General features: G+C 35.3%; 1 pseudogene; it reads left to right on the forward strand.

Annotated features, from left to right (window-relative positions):
- The first annotated feature begins 407 nt into the window (after positions 1-407).
- LOC133785534 (small ribosomal subunit protein uS15-like) lies at positions 408-4546 on the forward strand (annotated as a pseudogene).
- The last annotated feature ends 1653 nt before the right edge of the window (positions 4547-6199 follow it).

Genomic DNA, 6199 nt, shown 5'->3' on the forward strand with positions numbered 1-6199 from the left:
TGAACCCCATAGGACCCAAATCGTGATAGTATTAGAGTCCCCCCCCTCCTCCGAAAGTCCATGAGTTAGAGGTTTTACCCAGTCTGGTTCGTAACCCTGAGTCATTCATAGTAGTGTCTTCCTCTAGCTCGGAGGGTAGGGTTCTTGCTCTACTCTTTTCCTTGCATTACCCTGAATAATTATTTCATGTATCTGAATATTTTGCTCGTTCCTTTCTAGGCGACGATATGGACCTAAAAAGCACCTTTAAATCTGATGGGGCAAAAGTTGGACACGTAATCAAGAAGACAAGAATACAAAAGAAGAGTGCCTCTGAAATCAGATCTCCCACCAAATCTCCTTTAAGGGATAAAGGTGCTAACTCCCCTCAGAAGCGGCAATAAGAATCACAACCACCAGCCCTTGTAATGACAGTTACCGTTCTTGAGGTCCCTCGTCCTCATCTTCGAAATGAACCTGCTTTGGATCCCCAAGCTGTTCATGGAGAAGCCCCATCTATTCAGATCCCAGTCAAACCCATCTCGGTTGCAAGGATCCCAGAAGCGCTTCGAAGAACCCTCTACATCATGGAGAACCATATGGTGGGTCACACCTATCAAGCAAATGTTAAGGACCTGATGGCCATGGAGGAGCGCCATGGAGGAGCGTTCTCCTGGGGATGTTCTTGAGTCTGCTTTGGGAAAGAACCTGATTGGGAGTCATCTTTCTTCCTCCTATTGTATTTCTTTTTTTAATTTCAGGAGATAACCCTGTCTTGCATTTTTCTTTTGTAGTCCGCCTTAGCTTAAATCTGTGGCATCGCCCAATTCTGAGCTCAGAGAGAGGAGCTCAAGGCCGCCTTAGCAGCATCCCAAGAGAACGAGCAAAGTGTACGGGACCACGTTATCGAGGTAAGCCAGCGGCGAGATCAGTTGCAGGCCGAGACCAACAACCTCAACAATAAGTTGTTCGAGGTAGAGGCCAATGCTAAGGAGGATGCTGAGAAAGCGATAATGGAGGTTGCAAACTCAACCAATGCCTTGGAGGAGATGCTCTATCGGTGCTGAGCATAGAACCTAGAAAGGGATTTCTCCTTTATGGAGACGGAGCTTTTGTAGGAAATACTTATTGCAGGATCTATATTTATTTTCATGCAATTTAAATATTATCAAACAAACATGCAAATTCATAGAACATTGATAACTCTTGAATAAAGAGTTATTTCATGTTCTTTTGAACTTATAATTGTGAAAAAATAATGGGTGATGTTAGTTTATTTTTAGCTTTTGTAGCTAACCTTGATGTTTTCATTATCTTAATTGAGTTTAATTATTTTTTTTTAGTTTTTAATAGCTATTGGGTTAAAGGTAATAGTTTCATGGATAAATATTCACACAAGGATGAACTAACATGTGAAACTATTTTGATTTAATTTTGTTGTTGATGGCTGAATTATCAGGTTTGCTGCAGCAAAACAGAAGCATTTTGATCAGGCAACTTTTGGGCACTTGGAACACGTGGCAGTCAATGAGTAAGCTGGAAATTTTGGCCGAGGTGGCAAGGGAAAAAAGAATTAGTCAACTTATTGGAGAAAAAGACAAAAAGAGAAAGAAGGAATTGATGTTTTTGGGAGAGGGAGGAGAAAACCTAATATACACAAAAGAGGGTTCCAGCCAAAACGAGGAGGCAGCAGCCATTTTTGGAAAAGAAAACCAAAAAAAGAAAGGAGAAAAACTTAGAATATCAACAAGGAAGAAGGAGGACAAACAAAGAAAGCTCAAGCATCATTTTGGATTTGTTCTTTCTTTTTTTCCTAAACTTTATTTTATTAATTTCTGAGTTGGATTCTAAATCTGAATATTATGGGCTGTTTTGATTGTGGATTAATGTTTATGAACTCAGCCATGAACTAATTTTTAGGTGGCTTGAATTGTTGATGAACCCTATGTTATAGTCTATTAATTTCTTGCACTTTATTTTAGTAAAATCTCCCTTGGTCATTCAAGTGTGCTTATCTTAATTTCTTGTTGTTGTTTGGCCAGCAATGACAAGTTATTTAATTATGTTTAATGCTGGAAAGATTAAATGTAATAGGAAAAACTTGGATGACACAAGTCATAATCTAGGTTAGGTTATGTTAGTAAGTAACATAGGGATATGTTATTTTCCTTGTGTAGCTTTTGAGAATTAAACTTTGAATTGCATTCTTAAATCTGATTTTGCATAGGAATATGTTTAATTAGGTAGAAGAATTAATGTCATAAAATTTGCAAAAGTTTTATGAGTGTTTGGATGAATTTTTGTTATCCTAGGAGTTTTGGTAGAATATTGCTACAGCAATATGTCGGCAATTTGTTCAGGATGAATAATATAGGGGAATTCAATAATTCAAGTCCATTTTGCAATCCATATATTTTTCTCAATTTTCTTGTTCAGTTCAGTTTTTGATTTCAGTATTTCCATTTTTTTTAATATTTTGTTTAGCCTATAAACAACCCACTTGATTTTTAATTTCTTAAAATTGTTTAGTAATTGTTTTGCTTATTTTTTCTAATTTGCAATCCCTGTGGAGACGATTTACTTATCATTATATTACTTGTTTGATTGCGTATTTAAAATCAAATATTAAATTTATCACAACAAACATGCTCCTATGAAATTCATACAAATATAGAGTAAAGTAACAACTTACATTACACAGCGGAACTGCAACAACTCCATCCTTAAATCTCTCTAACGCTTGATTCGTTTTTGTGGCAGAGTATTATCAAGAGATTGAACAAGATCAGCAAGACAGTCTTCCTCACCAAGCCTTTGATCAACCTAGAACTAGTGTGGGCTGGTTCTCAACACATGAGATAGAGATCTTGAAGAGAAGAAGAAGAGAGAGTGGCCAAGAAAGGTTAGACTGTCAAGGTTTTCACTTATCACAACAAGTTTTTGGCGCCGTTTTCCGGGGATTGGAATTAGAAATTTTTGTAATATCAATTACATGCAATTTTTTTTTTTTGTTAAGCTGACTTTGTTTGCTTGTTCTTGTGTTTTCTCAGGTGATTTACTATATGAACGAGCAAGAATACATTGAACTAGCTCCTATTGACCCTGAGATTGAAAGAACAATTAGAAGAAGACTAAGGGAACAACGGGCTCAAAATCGCCTTAATATGGCTGAAGAGGTTGAAGGAGTTGAGGGTGCTAATAATGTCACTAACAAAATTGCTATGGCTGATGATAGAGAGAGAGCCATAAGAGAGTATGCTGCCCCCATGTTTAATGAGCTCAATCCGGGCATTGTTCACTACAACAAAACCCCCTTTCAATAACATATCATTATAAGACTATTAAAAAAGTATTATAGTATATATAAAGTAAATGAGGTAAAGTAAACAAATGTTAAATTAAAATGCGGCAACTGAAAAAAAAAGCGGCAAATAAATGTGTTATATTCTTTTCCCTATTATGTGTAGTAGACTCCCCTTTTCCATCTCTTTCTCTGTCTCATTTTCCATCATATTTTCCTTCTCTCCTTTCTCTTCCTGCTATAACCATCTCTATTTTACCAAACCATAGCTGGAAAACAATTGGTAAAGACTCAACCTTTATCACCACCTCCTCTCTCGGACGCAACCTCCTACTCGAGCCTTGACGAAGAAAAAAAAACGGAGCCAAAGTAAATCTTAAGATATATGATAAATGTAAAGTATGCTTCTCTATAATTTTTTATTTGAAATTTTGAATATATTTTTCTTGAGAATCACTTCATTCACGAGCCATGTTTTCTGATGATATATATATAAATATATAATCTTTGACATTTCCCTCACTACTCTCCCTCATCTCATTGTATCTCCCTAAATCTCTCGTGACCTCTAGGTTGGGATATGAAAATTTCTATTAACAAGCTTATTTTTAGTATGATGGTGTTAGGTTGAGGAGAACATTTGCAAGTTTGCAAAGAAGGGTCTTACTCCACTCAGATCGGTGTGATTCTTCATGACTCTCACGGTATTGCTCAGGTTAAGAGTGTTACTGGAAGCAAGATCTTGCGTGTTCTCAAGGCCCATGGTAATCATTCTAAGTGTTTTGTTTTATGAGCTCAAGAGTAGAAACTTATTTTCAGTCAATGTTGAGCCTGATCTTCTGTTTTGTTGGAAGAACTTTAGGTCATTGAGCGAGGGGAATAATTAATTTTTATGGTTTTTCATTTGTTTAATTTTGGGTAATTGAGATTATAGTGTAATTGAGCTGGTTGTTTTTCCTGTTTGAGTATCTTAATACAGTTATTGAATGATAAGGGCATGTAGCCTTTGGTTGGGCGATGTCTTATCTGTATGTCTTGGTTGAATGGATTTATTTGTTTTTATAAAATTGGTTTTGTTTGTTAGGTCTTGCCCCTTTAATTCCTGAAGATCTGTACCATCTAATTAAGAAGGCAATCTCTATTAGGAAGCATCTAGAGAGGAACAGGAAGGACAAGGATTCCAAGTTTCGATTGATTTTGGTTGAGAGCAGGATTCACAGACTTGCATGTTACTACGAGAAGACCAAGAACCTTCCCTCCATTTAGAAGTAGTAAGTACTTTTGTTTCTCCATGTCTACCAATCTATAACTTGTTAAGAGAAATGATATTCTTTGTATCCATTCATTTATTAGAGAATTGAGCTGTGTCTTTTATTTTATTAGATAAAATAAAAGCGAATAGAATATCTGAGTAGTATCTGCTCAAGCTATTATTTATTAGACTAACTTTTTATGTACTAAGGAAGGCTTATGTAGAAAATTTTATTTATTAGATTCAACATGCCTATTTACTTGAAATAGAAAAATTAATATGAAAAACTCAATGTAAAGTTAAAAAAGAGTTGAGGTTCAGCCAATCATTTTGTTTACAAGAGAGCATAAACATTTATTTTTGGGGGCAAAAAAATGAGTAATTTTAATTGTTGGTATAAATGAAATGAGAGTGGTACCGATCATATAGTTGTGTTTAGGAGTCCACTTAGCAGTTGGCTGGGTTTTGATGGTGAGCTTCAGCGAATTACTTTTGGATTTGTTTTGCGGGTGTGAGAGAAGATTCTCTGTTTCTATCATATTCATATGTTAAAGTTCTACTCCTTTTTATCTTTGTGGTGTATTCTTCTTCACTTAAATGGGTTTTGTGGATTAAGTTGGGATCAGATTGTATACTAGTCTTTTGTAATGAATCCACTTATGCTTGTTTGTTTTTATTGAATAATCGTTACCACTGGTTTTCTGGGGCCATAATTTTATAAATTCAAGGGTGAAAAGTGGAAGCTTTCCAATAAGAAAACAATATATGTATATATTGTTAGACAATGTAATATTACATGATTAGTTTTCTGTTTCTGGTTTGTTAGTTTTGTTAGATTCAGTTGTATTCAGTTATACTGTTACAACTGCCATCTATTTCTATGTTGTGTATTGCTATAGTTGTAAAGTTCTATATATAAATAAGATTTGCCTGAGTCTCAAAATCTTCTTTAGAGCTACTTTTTCTCCATTTACATTCTTGAATTAACTTGGTATCACCCTAAGTTAATATTCCTGGTTCTCTCCCAACAGGTTGTACAAAATTACTTAACCTGCCACTTTCAGTTCTCAAAACTTTTGGTCAGCATAAAATAACTATACATGTTCTGTTGCAGTATTTGAAGCGCATCCATTCCATGACTCATCAAATTCTTGAAAGGTTTGCTTTGCTTTTATCTTATCCACCCATGGGCATTTTGAGTTTTTGAGTTTTTTCAATTTTTTTTTTTTATCGAAAAAAGGAGTATATTAAAAACACAGAAACAAATTACAACTGCCAGATTTGAAACACCACCAAACTTACAACAAACTCAAAACAGAGACTAAAATACAAGCCAAATCATAAATTCCTAACCAACTCATCAATTGATCTATTCTTAGCCAAACACTGTTAAATCAAACAACCAAAAAATATAGCTTTCAAACTCAAACTTATCATTTTAACTAAACAAATAGGAGTGCTGGAGCAAAGAGGAAAATAGCATGCATTTCTGTTACACCAGATGCCATAAACCGCAGCAGCCAATTTTTGAGCTTCCCTTCTAACCACAGCTTCCATTGAACAAAATTCTTGGGCCAAATGGCAGTGCCTAACCAGTCTTTAGTCAGCTCCCAAACCTGATGAGAAAAGCTACAGTCAAAAAACAAGTGTTGATGAGATTCCTCAGC

This window comes from Humulus lupulus, chromosome 6 (genome assembly GCF_963169125.1).
Source record: "Humulus lupulus chromosome 6, drHumLupu1.1, whole genome shotgun sequence".
Lineage (NCBI taxonomy): Eukaryota > Viridiplantae > Streptophyta > Magnoliopsida > Rosales > Cannabaceae > Humulus > Humulus lupulus.